Source organism: Pinus tabuliformis, chromosome 5_2, assembly GCF_031772625.1.
Source record: "Pinus tabuliformis cultivar Carrire ecotype Pingquan chromosome 5_2, CPIR1, whole genome shotgun sequence".
NCBI lineage: Eukaryota > Viridiplantae > Streptophyta > Pinopsida > Pinales > Pinaceae > Pinus > Pinus tabuliformis.
Window position 1 is genome coordinate 383,709,511 of NC_142306.1, and position 20,848 is coordinate 383,730,358.

The 20,848-nt window shown below is 36.6% G+C and overlaps 2 pseudogenes; both read right to left on the bottom strand.

The window, feature by feature from the left end:
- Nucleotides 1-1,825: 1,825 nt before the first annotated feature.
- LOC149159075 (uncharacterized) lies at nt 1,826-11,644 on the bottom strand (annotated as a pseudogene).
- Nucleotides 11,645-12,016: 372 nt separating this feature from the next.
- On the bottom strand, nt 12,017-13,341 carry LOC149159076 (uncharacterized; annotated as a pseudogene).
- Between the last annotated feature and the right edge of the window lie 7,507 nt (nt 13,342-20,848).

A 20,848-nucleotide genomic window follows, 5' to 3' on the forward strand; every position in this document is an offset into this window, starting at 1 on the left:
CTTATCAACCACTTACATGAATTTTCAACATCTGTTTTCACAAGGGGGCATGGTATTTCTTTCTTACATTTCTAACCTTCAAGAAAATCTTATAAACCAACTTTATGCTTTCTACTAGTAATTGCAAAAATTTCTAATAGACCTTGCCTTACCTTCTTGAGTTTTGGTTCTTGTGTGCTTAGACTTCTTATCAGATTTTTCTGGAAAAATCTCTCTGATTAAAAGGTATATTCCTTTACCCTAGTATCTTTTTCTGTAACAGGAAACATTTTCTCTGAAACATATATCCTATTATTAACACAGTTATTCATCTTTTGTCTCCTAAATACATGTTGCTTTAGTCATGTGTTAGTTTTGAAAGCATCCTCAACACTTTCATTATTTTTGTCTTCATGTTTTACTACTTCCCTTGAACTATAGACTCCCCATGACCTCTTTGGACATACACAATTTGAAGACATGTTTCTTACATCCCATGTTTGAGTTTTCTCCAGAGGAGGTAATGAAGAAACACCCCCAAAAGCATTTTCTTAACTTTTTAGCCCCTCCATATTATAGTCATGATTTTAATATATTACTCCCTAAATATTTTGTTGTTTCTTCAATGCCAGACATGATTGTAAAAGAGAATAAATTTTTTTACCTGTAGGGGAGATATAACGAACATCATGCCACCCCCTATGATATTTGAACTCAAATTTCCATCCTCTAATAAGGAGATGCATTTTCACTTTTATGCAAGGTTGTTTCTTCATAGTCTTGTCAAAATTAAGATTATCATTAAGGGTTGCTTGAGGAAAATAATCAACATCAAAGGTTTCTCCTTTTGCAAAATACTCCCATGATTCAACTTATATGCTCCCTAACGTGTTCAATTATATAGGTTTTTCATGAATGCCTAAATAAAGTGACATGTCACTAGATATTATTTTCTCATTGAAGAGGCCATTGCATCCCTAATACACTGCTAGATCCTTCAATAATACCCCATAAAATTCACAATATTCTTGGTCTTTCCAGTCTACCTCCCTAGTTGGAGACTAGGAAATAATTTTCTCAATACAATCTACTTCATTGGCTAGAAAAAGGGGTACATGTTCTTGTTCCTTTTCTGGTTCTATGAATGTCATTATTTTTTTTGTGTTAATTGGCGTTTGATATTTTCAACATCATCTAGAATATGAATATCTAGAAGTGGCCATAAATTTCCTTTCTTATAAGGAGATTTCATTCTAAATCCACCATTAAGATAGGAAAAAAGACCTCCATTAAACTTTGCAATAGACTTCAGATGTCTACAAATAACTTACCTCCACTAAACTATGCAATAGACTTTATATGTCTACAAATAACTTCCCAAAGGAAACCCAACCACCAAGGCTTTTATGTCAATCAAGTTCTCTCAATATTTCCAACCATTATTAAATTTTTGTAAAACCTAGAAGCTTTGGAAGGTGGTTGAAAAATAAACCCAACTATTTCATTAAATGAATTTGATCATCATTTCTGGAGTAGAAAATAAAACCCATATAAGATCTTGGAAATAAATCCATCTATCTCATTAAATGTATTTGATCGTGTCATTTCTGGAGTACAAAAAGAATCCAACACTTAAGGAACAATAAAGAAATTAAATTTTTAACTACCATATGATTTTTCATATCTGCAAGAAATTATTAACAATGAATCAACATCAGTAAATTAAAAATGGAGGAAAATGTATTTAGCATTGTCATCAAAAGTAAAATTAGATGCTTAACAAGAGTTTGTATAGCAGGAAATCAATATGCAAGATGCACAACTATATATTAAAAAAATTATCAAGCTACCATAAGGTGACAACCATTGGTGTATAAGGTTTCAAAGGCCTTCCATACTGATGAGCCAAACCAAAGTAACATATGTTCAATTCACTACAATTCTTTAGAAGAAGGTTAGAATTCTTCTAGTTCCTATAAAAAATAAACAAAGTAGATAGTTGCATTCAACATCGATTTTCATAAAAATTCTCTAAGTCTCCTTGTATTCTATCTTAGATATGTAAACAAACAAAACACCTGACAAAATATATCAAGTGCACACATGACATGCACATACACTCCTCGTATTTTATCTTCGATAAATAGACGAAGAAAAGACCTAAAAAAGATATCAAGTGCACACATGGCATGCACAATACACATCATTTAAAAACAATAGAGAATGTAAGAGGAAATATAAGGAACTTGTACCTATGTAGCAACCAATTATCATGAAGGTATTTAACACCCTCAAAGAGCTAGAACATCAAACGTTTAACTTCTCTCTAGCTGAAAGTTTGTTTCATGGTTTCCATAAGTCCTTTCAAATAATTCTCCATGTATTCCATCACCATAAAAACGTTTTCCGAGTTCATTCCTACCACTACTTCCTTTACATCAACAACTAATGTGTTATGGAATGATAGAAAGAAATTTATCTTCCTCGGAGAAGTCATTGGAAATCCATATCTCTCTTTTTCCATTTTTATGTTTTCCTGAGCAACTATCTCCCCATTTTTCTTATTCTTAACTTTGTAGACAACTCCATATGTGCCTTCCTCTATCTAGGTAAGCCTCTCAAATTCATCGACACTTCTGCAACCTTGTATCATATCAATCATTCATTGTGTGAGTGGAATATTAGGTTGAATCGAGGACTTCGGCTCGTCATGAGACTCTGATTTAGGTGGTTGTCCAATACTATCATCTTTATTATTGTTGCCATCATCCAGTTCCACAAGCTCTCATTGATTCAATTCCAACTCATATGTTCATCTCTTCTTACATCATCTTCCCTAGAGACCATAGGTTTTAACCCTATACAAACATACCTGCATACGAATTCTAAAAAACATAAAATAAACAGTGGCGAGAGAATAAAATATAAAACAAAATACACAGATATTTTCCCTTGGATCGCAAAACCAAGGCTACTAGATTGATTTTTCATTATGTTTCTTTCAATTTTATAATACATATATATACATGTCGAAGCATCCATAAACCTAATCCATTAACCCTATATTAGAACATAATTGTAATACCCATGACCGAATCTAGAAAATACAATGGAAGAAAAACCGTCATGACCAGAACCATGTGCAAAATCCATGCACAAAACCATGGGTAGGTCTTCCCACCTAATATATGGTCCAAAAAAAAATATTTCGTGGGGTGCTTCCCCAGACCCTATGCACAAGTCTCTTGCCACCCCCCCCGGAAAGCACCCCACACAATGTACATGATGTGATTTCACCCCTTGCCCCACTCGAAAGTGCCCCACATAATGTACAGGATGGGCTTTCATGCCTCGCTCGCCCCTCGCGCATGGAGTAGTCATGGAAAGAATATAATACAACCCAACATTCTCCCAATTGTTGTTTTCATTCCACAGGAGAGCTTAGTCATTGATCTAGCCTCGCAACACCCATTGTTTCTCTACACCAAGAGAACTCAGTTCTCAGAGACTTTGTCAATGCATCTACAATATTCTTCAAAATTTCGACCTTTACCAATTACATCTTTTTTTCCTCAACCATATCCCTCACAAAGTGATATTGAACATCAATGTGCTTTGTCTTTGAATGATAAGCATGGTTCTTTGCCAAGAAATTGCACTTTAGTTGTTGCAGACTATCCTTATAGCTCATTGTACTAACACCATAATTTAACACAATCTTTGCAACCAAACTACTTTCTTGCTTGCATGAGTGGTTTCCATGTATTCTGCCTCTTTATTTAAAAGTGCCACTAAAGACTGTCTCTTCTTCATCCAACTAACCGCACCTCCAAATATATTAAACGCATACCCACTTATAGATCTTCTCTAATCCAGATTTCTAGCCCAATCTGCATCAACAAATCCACAGATGTCCCAAACTCTATCCAATCCTAGTCTTCCTTCGTAGCATAAACCATAATCACTAGTGCCACGCAAATACCTAAAAACCCACTCCACTATTGTCTAATGCTCCTTCCCTGATTTTGACATAAAACTGCTCAATACTCCCACTGCATGTGCAATGTATGGTCTCGTACATATAATTTTGATACATCAGGCTACCAACTACACTTGCATATGGAACACGAGACATGTCCTCTTCCTCTTCTTGTGTCTTCGAACATTGTTCAGTAGATAACTTTACACCTACATGAATATGAACCTTCATAAATTTACTATCCTCCATATTAAACCTTTGTAGTATTGTCTCAACATAATTCCTATAGTTGAACCAAAGCTTCCTCTTTTCCCAATCTTGTTTAATTTCCATTCCTAAAATATACTTTACAACACCTAGATCTATCATGTAAAATCTGGAGGACATATGGGTCTTCAAATACTCGATAATTTCTTTGTCATTTCCAACTAGCAACATATCATCCACATACAATACTATATAAATAACATGGTCATGAATTAGTTTAAAATACACACAGTGATTTGCTTTGCTTCTGGTGAAGCCAAGTCCCTATATAAATATATGAAATTTGATTGGTGACTATTTTAATCCCTACAAAGACTTTTTTAACTTGCATACCAGTTCATTCTTACCCTTCACTACACAGCCTTCACCTTACTTCATGTAGATATCTTCTTCCAAATCCCTGTGAGGAAATGTTGTCTTCACATCCATATGCTATACCTCAAAATCAAAAGCAACAACAACAGATAAAAATAATCTGATAGAAGCTATCTTGGAAATAGGAGAAAAAATATCACCAAAATTGATTCCCGACACGTGGTAATAACCATTTTCTACCAATCGAGATTTTTATTTCTCCACCTTTCCTTCTGCATTCTTCTTCTTCTTTAACACCCATTTTCTACCAATGGGTTTCCTTCTAGCCTACAAATCTAGTAGATCTGAAGCCTAATTTTTGTGAAAATATGTCATTTCATCAATCATGGCCTCTTTCCAAAGTTTGTCATCCTTTGAATCTATTGCTTCCCTCGTAGTTCTGGGATCATCGTCAATAATAGATAAAGAAAAATTAAAACAAAAAGTAGATGGAATATACCTTTATGGCTGCCTTCTTTAACAAATTGGTCTTCTCAAAGCCAGACTTTGTGGCTCTTTGTCTTTTGATTCCTCTTTTGGTGTAGAGTATAATTCTTCCTCCTTTAGCTGAAACTCTATCTTCTAATGTTCTTTTTGTAGTACTTCATGTTTAATAACATCTTTCACCTCTCTAAACACCACATCTCAGTTGTACACAACCTTCCTTGTTTATGGGTTCCAAAGCTTATAACCTTTTAAACCATCATTATACCCAATAAAGATGCACTTTTCAGATTTAGTATCCAACTTTGTTATTTTCCTTTGGAACATGTACATATGCATCTCATCCAAATATCGTCAGATGTGAAAGAGAAGGTTTCTTATGAGTCCATACCTCTTGTGGAGTCTTATTCTCCAACACTGGTGAAGGTGATTTGTTGACCAGGTAATATACAGTCTCCACCGCCTCTGCCAAGAATTCCTGTCCTAACGTGACACCATTGAGCATGCTTCTTGCCCTTTCCATCAACGTATTTTCCATTATTTCTGCAACTCCACTTTTCTTAGGTGTGTATGGAGTAGTCTTATACCGTGCTATACAAAAATTCCTACAGAACTCTTTAAATTCCTTCTTGCAAAAATCTCCATCGTTATATGTCCTCAACACTTTTATCTTCTTCTCAATCTATTTTTCCACTAGAGCCTTAAATTATTTAAACCTATCAAAGACTTCGGATTTCTTCCTAAGGATATATATCCATGTATTCCTTGAGAAGTCATCTATAAATGATACGTGTTACATAGAATTTCCCATTGATGGAACTGACACAGGTCCAAACACATCACTGGGCACAAGCTCTAATATTTATTTCACCCTCTTATGACCAAAGGGGAAACTCACTTGATTTTGCTCCCCATATACACACTTTTCATAGAAATCAATATCGAGAGAGTTATTAGAAATACCTTCTACTGTACCATTACAATGAAGTATTCAAAGGCCCTTCTCTCCAATATGTTCAAGACTTTGATGCCATAACATGGTCTTTTCTCACGAGACCACTAAATTTTATTCTCCACTTTTAGGAACCACAAAATTGTTTCACCCATCAATAATATTGCTACCTTTAAGCTTGTACAGAGTTCCAATCCGAACTCCCCGAATCAATACTAGTTCTCCCCAAACCATCTTGCAGGTATCTTTCTCGAACACTATTTTGACACCTGTGTCATCTAGCTTGCTTATCAAAATCATATTTCTATTCGATCCATAAATATGAAGAACACCTAGAAGAGTTCTAATCCTTCCAACTTGCAACTTCAACTTGAATTTCTTGTTACCAATGATTCTAGCCTTTTTGTCATTCCTTAATAAAACATAACCACCATCATATTTGTCATACTCGCAAAACCACTCTCTATGGGGAGTGAACTGAAAGGATTCACCTGAGTTAATTAACAATGCCTCATGATCTACATGTGTACTTCAAGAAGAAGCCAAGTACACATCCCCACCTTCATATGAGGTGGTTTTCACCTCTGTAGAAGGAGCATCATCAGATACCTTTCCTTTCTCAAAAGATTTAGATTTACAGTCCCTTTTAAATTCCCCTTCCTTTCCGCATTTCTAGCACACCTTTACATTTTCTCCTGGATATTTAGATCTCCCTCTAGATTTAGATCTCCCAATTGAGGAATTATTTTTGTTTATGGTCTGGGACCATCCTTGTACAGACAAGGTCTCATCATTCTATCCCTCCATAATTTCTCGTCTCATCTCCTCTAACAACAAGGATGAGACTATTTCAGTAAAGTGCAAGGCAATTTCGTTTCTACTTATTGCAACAACCAAACTATCCCACAAATCTGGTAGAGAACAAAACAAATTGTTGCACTTATCTTCATCTAAAATTTTAATATCAATAGATAATAATTGACTTACAATAGCATTAAATGTGTTCAAATGCTCTGTCACCGAGTCTCCATCTTTCATCCTCAGGTTATAGAGATTTTTCCGTAAGAAGAATTTATTCACCAGAGAATTAGATTGGTACAGAGTCCCTAAATTGTCCCACAAAGCCTTCATTGTAGATTCCTTCATATATTTACCAATACCGAATCTAAGACACAAAATCATATTGTGCTCTTTGCCTTTCAATCCAACTTCGCTCAGCCTTCAGTTGACATTGTTGTTGGTTTAGTACACGGATCTACCATGCTCCACTACTCTTTATCCACCAGTGGATCCTCCATCCTGAGTTTTCACAATTCAAAGCTCTGACCATTAAATTTCTCGATCTTTATCTTTCCATTGCTTGCCATCTTCTTTCGCCACAAGAATTGATCCCAAAGATCTCCCACTAAATATGGTCTGCCATGGGCCCGAGAAAAAAACCCATTAGCAGCAAATGCATCCCCTTGAATCTCAAACAAATCTCACACAAAAGGTAGGTTTTAACATTATACAAAAATTAACTGCATACAAATTCTAAAAAAAATTGAAAATAAACAATGGTGAGAGAAGAAAACATAAAACAGGTATACACATAGATTTTCCCGTGGATCCCAAAATCGAGACTACCATATAGATTTTACTTGTGTTCCTTTCAATGCTACAATAAATATATATACATGTCGAAGAATCTGTAAACCCCAATCCATTAACCTTGGATTAAAACACAAACATAGTTCGACTAGATCTATAAAATACCATGGATAGAAAACTAGCATGCTCAAAACCATGTGCGAAATCCATGAAAAAAACTATAAGAAGGTCTGCCCACCTAATATAGGGTCCAATTTCTTTTTTCCCAGGGTGCTACCTCGGACCTCGTGCAAGGGGGCTATTCCTCCCCAACATGGGGGAGCAGCCACCCCCCTTGTGACCCCCTGGTAGTGACCAACGCAATGTGTAGATAAGGCTACCACCCCCCCCACACCCCCCGCACGTGATGTAGTCGTGGAAAGGATATAACACAACCCAACAGAGACACCATAAATACTTTGAGCTCCATCATCCTGAGAACCTTTTGATTTGCCTCTTGCACCCTCTGATCCCTCTCCCACATATTCTCTCGGATCATGAGAAATACTCTGACCGCTTCCATTATTAATGTTGTTTCACATTGAAGCACGTACCTCCCCTCATTATCCATGTCGGTTGAATGTCTCTTCCATTTCTTTGTGACCCCATTCTTACATCTTGCATCTTTCTAAGAGTTATATTCATCTCCCGAGTGAGAAGCTAAAATGTAGTGAGGTTGCAAAGGCTCTTCCTCATCTTCAAGCTTTGAACTATCAGGAAGCTGTCCAGGTCCCCTCTCATCCTCTAACGACATAGATTGAAGTTCTAACATTGGAAAAATATCCTCTTGTTTGGAATCACTTCCATTGCCTCCAGAGTGAGGAGCTCAGAGTTCGACCAAGAATGGAGAAACATAATCTTCACATCCTTGATGTGTGATGGAAGGGGTTTGTCCTTTTGATCCAGACCTGTGTGAGCTCCTTCCTACAAGGTCGCTTGGAGAAATCTAGTTTAAGACACTGGATTTTTCATGCACCAATGATTTTGGCTTCCATCTATTCTCAACATGATCACATTGTGCAATTGATTTTTTATTTCTAGGGCTCTGAGACAGTTTGTGCATCTTCTCAACCACTTCCACGCATTGTTAACATTTCTTTCCACAAGGGACATGGTGTTCCTTTCTTATCTTTCTAACCTTCAAGAAAATATTATAAACCAACTTTATGCTTTCTACTATCAATTGCTGAAATTGCTAATAGACCTTGCCTTGACTTTTTTGAGTTTTGGTCCTTGTGCACTTTCACTTCTCATCACATTTTTTTCTAGAAAAATCTCTCTAATTCAAATGTATATTCCTTTACCCTAGTATATTTTTCTGTAAGAGGAAACATTTCCTCTGAAACATGTATCCTATTATTGACACAGTTATGCATCTGTTGTCTCCTAAATACCCGTTGCCTTAGTCCCATGTTAGTTTTGAAAGCATCCTCAAAAATTTCATTTAGTTGTCTTCATGTTTTACTACTTCCCTAAAACAATAGATTCTCCTTTACCTCTTTCGACATACAGAATTTGAAGACATATCTCTTGCAACACATGCCTCAGTTTTCTGTAGAGGAGGAAATCAAGAAACACCCCCAAAAGAATTTTCTTGACTTGTTAGCCCCTACACATTATCATCATGATTTCCATATATTACTCCCTAAATATTTTGTTTCTACTTCCATGCCAAAAATGTTTGTAAAAGAGAATAATAATTCTGACCTGTAGGGGAGATATAACGAACATCATGACAACCCCCTGTGATATTTGAACTCAAATCTCCATCATACAGTAAGGAGATGCATTTTTTATTTTACAAAAGGTTCTTTCTTTACAGTCTTGTCCAAATTAAGATTATAGTTAAGAGCTTCTCGAGGAAAATATTTAACATCAATTTTTTCTCATTTTGCATGAGACTCCAATGATTCGGCTGATATGCACCCTAACCTATTCAGCTATACAACTTTTCCATGAATGCCTAAATAAAGTGACATGTCACTAGATTTTTCTTTCCTCATTGAAGAGGTCATTGCATCGTCCAATCCATTGGCTAGATCCTTCAAAAATACCCCATCAAATTCACAATCTTCTATGTCTTTCCAGTTTGCCTCCTTGGTTGGAGACTAGGACATAGTTTTCTCAATACAATCTTCTTCATTGGCTAGAACAAGGGGTACATGTGCTTGTTCTTTTTATGGCTCTTTGAATGTAATTATTATCATTTTCTTTGTTTTAACTCAGGTTTAGTATTATCATCATCATCTAGAATATGACTATCCCGAAGTTGCCATAAATTTCCTTTCTTATAAGTAGATTTTCTTCTAAATCCACCAACAAGATAGGAAGAAAGACCTCCACTAAACTCTACAATAGACTTGAGACATCTACAAAGAACTTCCCACCACTGAACTATGCAATAGACTTCAGATTTATAGAAAGAACATCCCAATGGAAACCCAACCACTAAGGGTTTTACGTCAATGAACTTCTCTCAATATTACCAAGTGCTATTGAATTTTTGAAAAACCTAGAAGCTTTGGAAGGTCATTGAAAAATAATCCCAACTAGTTCATTAAATGAATTTGGTAGTCATTTATAGAGTAGAAAAGAAAACACATAGAAGATGTTGGAAATATTTCCATCTATTTCATTAAATGAATTTGATCACATCATTTCTGGAGTACAACAAGAATCCAACTCTAAAGGAACACTAAAATAATTAAATTTTTTACCAGCTTACCATTTTTCATATCTGAAAGAAATTAGTAACAAAGAATCAACATCAATAAATTAAAAATGGTGAAAATTATATTTGGTATGGTCATGAAATGCAAAATTAAATTTTCAACGAGAAATTGTATTGCATGCAATCAATTTGCATGCAACACAACTATATATTAAAAAAATTATTAAGCTACCATAGGGTGACAACCATTGGTGTATAAGGTTTCAAAGGACTGACATACTGACAAGCCAAACCAAAGTCACATATCTTCAATTCACCACAATTGTTTAGAAGAAGGTTTGAAGTCTACAAATCCCTAGAAAAAATAAACAAAGTAGTTAGTTTCATTCATCATCGATTTCCATTAAAAAATATATAAGTCTCCTTGTATTTAATCGAAGAAAGAACCGAAAAAAAAATATCAACTCCACACATGGCATGCACAATATGCTTGTATTTTATCTTTGATAAATAGACGAAGAAAAGACCTAACAAAACATATCAAGTGCACACATGGCATGCACAATACCGCATCATTTAAAAACAATATAGAATGTAAACGAAAACATAAGGAACTTGTACCTATGCAGCAACCAATTATCATGAAGGTATTTAACACCCTCAAAGACGTGAAATATTAAACATTTAACTTCTCTTTGGCTAAAGGTTGTTTCATGGTTTCCATAAGTCATTTCAGATCATTCTCCATGTACTCCATCACCATACAAATGTTGTCCAAAGATTTTTTCTACCACTACTCTCTTTACATCAACAATCTATGGGTGATGGAATGATAGAAAGACATTCATCTCCGTCAGAGAAGTCATCCGAAAGCCATCTCTTTCTTTTCCCTTTTTAGGGGAACTATCTCCCCCATTTTCTTATTCTTAGCTCTATAGACAACTCCATATGTGCGTTTGTCTATCTTGTTAAGCCTCTCAAATTTATCGACACTTTTTCAACCTTGTAGCATATCATTCATTCGTTGTGCGATTGGAATCTCAAGTTGAATCGAAGACTTGGGCTCATCATGAGACTTCGATTCACGTGGTTTTCCAATACTATCATCTTCACTATTGTTGCCATCATCCAGTTCCATAAGTTCTCAATGATTTAATTCTAGGTCATACTGTTCACCTCTTCTTACATCATCTTTCCCGAAGACACCACCAATATCTTCATCTTCATCGTCCTCGGAACTCTTTTTTTTTCCTCCTGCTCCCTCTAATCTCTCTCCCACGTATTCTCCCGGTTCAGGAGAAATACGTTGACCAATGCCGTGTTTGATGCCACTGCGCTCTGAAGAGTACCTCCCCTCCTCACTTTCCATGTTGTTGAACGTTTCTTTCGTTTCTTTGTGCCCTCATCTCAAACCTTACAGCTCTGGGAGAGTCATATTCATCTACTCCGTGAGAAGGTAAAATGTAGCGAGGTTGCAAAGGCTCTTATTTATCTTAAAGCTTTAGAGTGTCAAGCAGTTGTCTAGGTTCCCTCTCGTCGTCTGACATAGATTGGTGTTCTTGCATTGGAAAAATATCCTCTTCTTTGGCATCACTTCCATTGCCTCCTGAGTGAGGAGTTGGGAGTTCGGCTGAGAGTGGAGAAACATAATCTTCACACACTTTGTGTGAAAAAAGGGGTCGGTCCTTTTGATCCAGACCCATGTGAGTTCCTTCCTCGAGATTCGCTTGGAGAAATCTGGTTAAGTGAAGATTCCAGCAGAAGCATTCGAAGTCAAGTTCAAACTCGCTGTGGTGGGCTGAAAAATCGACGAGGCCAACAGCGGGGGCAGATGGAGCTTTGTGGGGCTAAACTTCAATGCGGACATATCTATAACACTCGAACCTCCTAAACTACATGCATTCTTCGACTGTTCTGCCCAGCTCGGAGATGATATGGGCTTTTCGCTTAAATCCCACAGTATTGGAGAATACTTTTTTTTTCTCGTTCCGTAGACGGGGGCATGTATCGAGGTTGTAAAGGCTCTTCCTCATCTTCAAGCTTTAGTCTATCTTGCAACTGTCCAGGTTCCCTCTCATCCTCTGACGACGTAGATTGGAGTTCTCCCATTTGAAATATATCTTCTTTTCATTACTTCCATTGGCTCTGGAGTGAGGAACTAGGCGTTCGGCCGAGAGTGGAGAAACATTATCTTCACACCATTGATGTGTGAAAAAAGGGGTCGGTCCTTTTGATCCAGACCTGTGTGAGTGCCGGCCTCGAGAGTCGCTTGGAGAAATATAGTTAAAGTAACTAGATTCCTTTGACACAAAACTATGCGGAGGCTTGCCTACAAAGCCATTAGCTCATGAACTGAAGATTCTTGCAGAAGAACTGGCATTCAAATTCAAACTTGTTGCGGTGGGCCACCAAAGTGACGGGGCAATGGAGGGGAAAAGGGAGCTTTGTGGGGCCAAAATATAAGGCGGACACATCTATAACACTCGAACCTCCTAAACTACTTGAATTCTTTGACTGTTCTGCAAGGGACCAAAGATGATGTAGCCTTTTTTTCTAAATCCCACACTATTGGAGAATACTTTTTTTTTTCCCAATTCTGGAGACGGGGCATTATTGTTTACGTCCCTCTTGTACACCTCACCTTCGCCTGTCGTATAAACCAACCACCACCGTCCTCATAAGCACTCCCGCTAGGGACCTCACCGACCTCTCTATCTGTATCACTGGCAGCATGGCTCCCTTTACCGCGGCTATATCCGTAACCCCGAGAGGGTGACGAAGGGTAACCAGAGTAGTAGGTCATCTTCTAATCATTTTCGAGTTGCTGATCCTTATCCCTACTATATATAAGCTTAACCCTAGACCTGTAGTCTCATGGGCAGTCCCTGTTCCTATCGGCCTCCCGATCCCTGTCCCTATCCCGGTCCTCTTCTGGACCCCTTCTCGTTCATGTTTGTCGCTTTTGTTCACATAATGAGAATCCCTCTGCCTTAGAATTTCTTGGTCTGAGTCCCGGTCTCTGTTGTACTCGTCGTCGTCGTTTCGTCCATGCCTTCTGGATGCCATAATAGTTCTATGAAAAAAAAATCACCACTCCTTTCGACTTTGCGCTGTTGTGAAAAAATCCAGCAGAAACCCTAAGAATTTTTAAAATCCCTCGAGTTCGTTTGTTGTAACATTCTACAAATCATATGGTAATAAAAACACCGTAGTGTTTCATAGAATCTGACTCGCAACCGCTGATCAAATAACATTTTCTGCCATAACCGCCTCCATCGATAGCGAAAGAGGATTTAGATGAAAGTCCAAATAGTAAACTTAAAGAATTTGAGGTGCTTAGCAGGTATGGAAGGCCGGCGGGGGAATTTACATGCATCTGGGATTGCAGTAAATATTTTCCATCTTGCAAAACGACATTTGACGAAGGCCGATGATTCTTGCTCCCAGCAATGAGCTTCAAAGTTTTTTTAAAGAGAACAACCTATTGCAAAGTGGTCAGTTCTCTCAACAAACGAGCCTTCACAACTAGCTAGCTCGTTACAACCACTCACGTCTGGTCTATGAAGAAACCATCCTTCTCACGTTTCTAGCCAGTCACAACCGCCACATGTCAGCTTATTTCAAATCAACAGATGAATATAATTCAATCTTCTAAGAAAAGATCGAATGGTGCATAGTAACGACAGGTGATAGCAAGAGTAGTTCTCCCTACAGGGAAATGCGTGTCAATTTTAAACGTTGAAAAAGCTTTAGTTTTTATATTGATCAATATCTCTACTAGGAAACCCATGAAAGTAAATATTTTTTTTTATAAATATTACGAAATGATAAATATTTGATTACAAAGGATGAAAGAAAAAACAGTTGTATATTGAATAAAGAATTAATATTTATTACAATACTTTTTTGCAAATTGGTATAAGAGGGATGTATAAATTCTTTTGTGATCGACATATAATTTATAGTAACATTTACAAATATGTGAATACTATAAAATTATTTCAACATCCACTTTAAGTTATTATATATTGATAAAATTAACTAAAATTAAATTTATGTATTTATTTATTATGTAAATAGGGGTTTTTCATCAAAATTAATTCTAAAAGTATTTAATATTAGTGGAAGGATAATTAATTTAGGATAATATTAATAAATAAAAAATATTTTAATGCACTTTCTTAAACCAAGGTATTCTTAAAAAGAATAACAATGTAAAGTAAAAATATGTTGAGATACATACCTACTTTAGCCTATTCTAGATTGGAACTTATGAAATATAAGTGGTTAATGACTATTCAAAACATAAAAAAAATACTAAATTATATTTTATTATTAGTATTAAAAAACATATTATATATACAAGATAATGAATATATACATGTTTGTATCTCTACAACCTTAACATAACTCACCCATACAATCAAACTTCTCACACCACTTTAAATTTTCGGTTTATACATTTAACAAGCCCATCATGGACAATGATTTAGACATCCCTATAATCCCATCTCCAAAAACTAACCTTGGCATTCACTATAGAAAAGAGTGTATAGACTCAACTTCCTCCCAATCAATGAACACATAAAGGCCTAGTGCACCACACCATCTAGCAGGGACATATCATTTTTAGAAAGACAAATTTTTTATTCAATTTGGGAATGATATGATTAAAGGACATCCACTCAAAATAAATAAAAGCTTGCTTGATGTCTCTAAGGATGGGTTCACATTTAACATGACCCAACAAAGCTTTTTGGGTAGCCTAATCTATCACAAGTTTAGAATCACTCAAGACTTAGTTTTCTATTTTTATTTTTATTTTTATTTTCATTTCTAAAAAAATGTCAATCTCAATTCTAAGTTTTATTATTGGAGGCTCGCCTAGAACATATTTGATAAGAATATAATAAGTGTAATTGAAGAATAGGATGATGTCACCTCATACAAATTATTATTACTATCCTAGATCCATTTTAATTCTAGATATATCAAGGATCAATAGGGATAAAATTTCTTTTCACTCTAAAAGAAGTTTGCACCTTAAGAGGATCCAGATTTAAGATGGATCTAGGATGGTTTAATTATTAATAATTGATCATTATAATTTTAAATTTTAGTAATTTACTTTAATTTATATTTTAATTCTATGTAATTTAATTTAGTGAAGATGTCTCAATTAACAATTATAATTAAACATTTTATTTATTTTTTAAGTGTATTTTACATTTATTTTTATTGTTATCTAATTTGACCAAATCCAAATGTTTACATAACACAACATCACATTATTTTTATTATTCCCAACCTATATCCATGTTAACCCTCGATCCATCAAGCGTGGAGAGCGATCAAATATCTCGAGGTGAAAACCTTTTTTTTATTGTAAAACTTGAGGAAAGGTTTGCACCTCAAGCGATTTTATCCCTCTCGGAACTTTATAGATTTCATTTTAATACGAATGTAGGATGGTTGTATAATGCTCTATAATATCTATATTTATATCTATGTGTCTCTTTCGTATTCCCTCTCTCTATCTCACCCCCAAAACATACACACACTCTCTCTCTATGTATATATCTATCTCTCTATCCCTTGCTCTCTCTCCATCTCCTTTGTCACTTCCTTATCTCCCTGCCTTTCTCCCTCTTTGTATTTCTTCTTCCCTCCCCTCTCTCCCCTTTAGCCTCCATCTCTCTCTCACTCTCTCTTGATTCCTCTCTCTCTTCCTTCATCTGTCTCCCTTTCTTTGCCCCTTCCCTCTATCTATTCCCCATCACTGGTTTTCTCTCTTCCCTCCAACTTTGTCACTATCTGCCTCTCTCTCTCCTCTCTCTCCCCACCATCTTTTTGTCTCCTTCTCTATCTCCTCTCTCTCCCCTGCATTTTTATTTCTCCCTCCCCCTCTCTCTTGCCATTCTCCCCTATCTCTTAAATTTGGTCCATTGCATTGTCTATATACCTCAATTAGTTATAAAATATTAAATTTGTATCTTGGATTAATACTTATATATATAAATTTCACATCCTTATATATAAAAGTATTCACATTTTTTATTTTATATTTCAAAAGTAATTAGAACCTTTTTCCTTGTAGATTCAATCAAAAAAATGTCATAAAATTAAATTAAAATTAAATATTTTATAGAATATTCTGATTGGGAAATAAGTTATGGTGTTTGGGCATGTGGTATTGATAAGCAAGGGTATATGTTATTGTAACAAGGCCTCTGTAGAAATTAATAATAAGTCGGGGTGAATATCCATGGTTAAAAATCTTGTCATATTGTTATAAAATATTTTGAATGTGAAATAAGTTATGGTTTTTTAGAATCTCATATTGATAAGCCATGATATTAGCTCATGGTATTGTAACAAATCTTATTCACAAGTCAATAACATAATCAAAATATTAAAAATTGAATTTTTTTGATTTTTATTACTTTAACATTTTATTATTTTTTAATTGTGTCAACATTTAAAATTGTTTACATACTTACAATACATCTACACATGTACACTATACTAGGTTGTAGAGGGCCTTAGCACAATTATTATTAACTATAAAAATAATTAGTATATATAACAAAATTCTTAACTATAGAGATTCATTTACGAGGAAAATATTCAACTTGTAAATTGGCTTGGCTACAATACCATGGCTTATTATTTATTGCATAAGTCAAAAATATTATATATATATATATATATATATATATATATATATATATATATATATATATATATATATATATATATATATATATATATATATATATATATATATATATATATATATATATATATATAATATTTTTTTTTTTTGCTTAAGCAAGAGCCAATCCTTCTATTTCATTAATTCAAAAGAAAGTTACATAATGTACAAAAATCAGTCCATTTACAAGAACTTCAGAAAGAGATTCCCTAACCAAAAGCAAAAGCAAAACCCCCTTCCCAACACCAGACCACACCCAACCCACGGGAAACATTCACAACAGTCTACAACGGTCACCCCCGATCACACAAACTGTGCCAAAGAGTGGGCCAACCCATCTGGCCCCACAAAACAACCCGAACCATCCAAACCGTCGATCCGGGCGGCTGGATCCAACAGCTAGGATCCATATCACACCAACCAACACGACCAGACGATAGTGCACGATGGAGGGTGGTATTTAAAACTTCCCCCTGCCACGTGTTGCATGCTCTATGGAATCGCTTCCGAAAAAGAAAAACCACTAACCACTCAAGCGACGCGCGATTAGCGAGAAGCCATTTGGGGCACGGTTTTCCAACCTGAAAACAACAAGGGTGTAAATTCTCGCAGCTAGAAAAATTGATCTCCCGCCCAGCCTAATCTTTCTACGGACCCTGAATTCGAGGCTATGCTCATATGTGAAATGACTCAACATGTTGCCGTCCGAAAACTAGGGGACTCCTGTTAGCTTACTCCGGGGAGAAAAGTGACCCATCTTTGCTTGCCCTCCAACCAAGTAATTCTGAGAGGCAGTGGAAGCTCTAGCTAGGAAAAATCAATTCGTGCTTGTCTCCCTTCCTCGATATCAAACAACTTCTCTGTCCTCTGCAGCTTGTTCATCACAGAGAGCCTTTAAATGGTTCTGGGGCATCTCCTGCCACTTTTTCACCATCCCACATTCAACATTATTCACACCTTGGTTAGCCAGAATGTCCACTAGCTTATTAGCATTTCGACGAACATGGTTGAAACTAACAGTTCGAAATCCCTGGAGGTGTACTTGAATTCTTTGGTAAACCTGAATTAGTCTCCAGTGATTTGAAACTTTCTCCGGTCTAGTGCCACAACTGATTCTTTTTACAGAGTTAATGGTTATTTCTGAATCTGCTTCTATAATGACATTTGAGCTATGGTTCTGAATCAGAATCTCTAGACATTGCTCCAGAGCCATTAATTCCACCATATTGTTGGTGGCTCTACCTAAATGGTCATGGAAGATTAAGATAATACAACCCTCTTCATCTCTTAAAACTCCTCCAAAACCAGTTGTTCCCGGGTTGCCTTTTGAGGCACCATCAATGTTGAATTTCAGATAGCTTTTTGGTGGAGGTTGCCAAAAATCCTTCTCTTTATCCATAGCTATATCCTTTCTTTTTAGTCCTTGGGGAATAATCTCTTGCATTCCCAGAAGCCTGAGAGTTCTCAGCTCAGTCTCTGAGGGAGGATTCTTTGGGATATTGCGAACTGTGGTGCTGACTGTCTCCCTGATCTGTTTCAAGATCAAATCATGTAGCCGCTGAGGGTTGGAATTTTCATTTTTAAATATTCTTTTATTCCTTTCTTTCCACACATTCCAGATAATGAAGCATGGCGTGAAGGCCCAGGCCAAATTAAGGAATTCATTCTCTGAAAAGATCCTTCTCCACTTGTTTAGGGTATTTGAGATACTTCCTCTGTCCCTATCTGTCTGTTGGAAAATGTTGGAGAAAGAATCCCATAGCCAGGTGGTGTAAGAGCAGCTGTTGAGAATGTGCTCCATAGTTTCCTCCTGCTTTTCACAAAGCTGGCATCTGGAAGGTCCCAAAACACCTCTTTTTCTAATATTGTCCCAAGTCAAGATTTTCTTATGATGTACCAACCACATGAAAAGCTTGATCTTCATCCAACCTTGGTTTTCTGAGAGGTGCTGCCAGGTCTTGTCTAGAACACTAGAATCAAGCCCAAGGAGAATACCTTTTGCTTCCTTTAGATTAAAGGTGCCTTTATTGTTGTTGCCCCATCTCAATTGATCCTGCCCCTCTATAACCATGATCATCCTTTCTTTTAGTAAGTTTCTCAGTGCCTCTGCTTTTATTTTTATGGGGTTGTCATCTCTGCAGTCAATGTTTCTCCAGCTTCTCCATTTTCCCAGGTTTTGAGAAAGATCCCAAAAATCCTTTACTTTGTTTAACCCTTGGGAATCTGTTTCCTACTTGAGGCTTAAAAAATCCTTTGTTAACAGTGTTGGTTCTTGTTGCCATTTGTCCTCCCAAAAGAGTGCTAGATCTCCTGCTCTGATTTCCCAAAAACTATTTTTTTGCACTATGCTTCTATTATCCCAGGCTCTATTCCAGATGTGTGAGCCCTTTATGTTTCCAGACATTCTTATGAGATCTTTAGTGTGCCAAGAGCTGGCATATTTTTCTTTCCAGATCCTTGCCCAATGGGCTTTTGGCTCTTGAACCCATCTCCACCAAAGCTTGGCTCCTAGCACTTTACTCAAAATCTCCTGGTCATCTAAGCCTAGACCCCCATGTCTCTTAGGTTTGAAAAAAATTTTGCAGGACACCGGGGCCCATTTCTTCCTTGTTTCCTCCTCACCCCACAGGAAATCTCTTTGAATATTACTGAATTGCTCTAATACACCTTTGGGAGCTGGGAGGGCTGATAACATGAAAACTGGGATAGATTGTAGAATAGCCTTTGTCAATACCAACCTACCAGCCAGGTTCAAGGCTCTGATGGTCCATTTTTTGACTTTGTCCTGCAACTTATTTAGCACTGGTTCCCATATACTTTTGAGCATTGGTTTGGCCGTGAGAGGAACTCCCAAATACTTTGAGGGGAGGGAATCCCTTTGGAAGCCGAGGATTCTTGAGATATTTCTCTGAATAGCAATGTTTGTGTTAAAGAAGAAAATTTTTGATTTAGAAAGATTGACTTCCATACCTGTGGCCATGGAAAATGCATTAAGGATTTGATTGTAGGCTAAAGCTTCTTTGACTGAAGGAATTCCTTGTAGCATGGTATCATCTACAAATTGTTGGTGTGTCTGTGCCTGACCATTTTCAGTTAGTTGAAGACCCTTGATTTTGCCCATGGCTTTGGCATGCTTAATAGACCGACCAAGTCCTTCCATCATGAGGATAAAGAGAAAGGGAGAGAGCAGGTCTCCCTGCCTGAGGCCTCTAGAAGGAATGAAGATCTCTGAGGGAGAGTCGTTAACTAAAATTGAAAAGCTGGAAGTAGTCACCAGAGCCATTACCCATCTGACCCAATTGTGATCGAACCCAAAGGTAGTAAGCACCTTCTTGATGTAAATCCAATTGACCTTGTCATAAGCTTTGGCAATATCCAATTGCATGATCATTCCCGCCTACTTTTTGCTAGTAAGTGAGTGAACCACCTCATGGGCTTGAATAATGTTGTTTAAAATTTGTCTGCCCTCCACATAACCTGATTGTTCCTCAGATACTAATGAAGGAAGGAGAGGTTTGAGTCTATTAGCCACTACCTTGGATATTATCTTGTATACCACATTACATAAAGCTATGGGTCTGTACTTATCTGCCATTTGAGCTGAGTCCTGTTTGGGAATCAGGGAGATGAAGGAGGTGTTGAGGGCTTTCAGGATAGTTTTACTACCCCTGGAATCCTCGACAACATTCAAAATATCCTGTTTGACTATATCCCAACAAGCTTTGAAGAAATCCACATTAAAACCATCCGAGCCTGGTGCTTTGCCATTCTGCATGTCTTTGAGGACCTTGCTAACCTCCTCTTCAGTTACTGGTCTGTTTAGGTTATTATTGTCCTCTTTGGACACTAGCTTAGGGA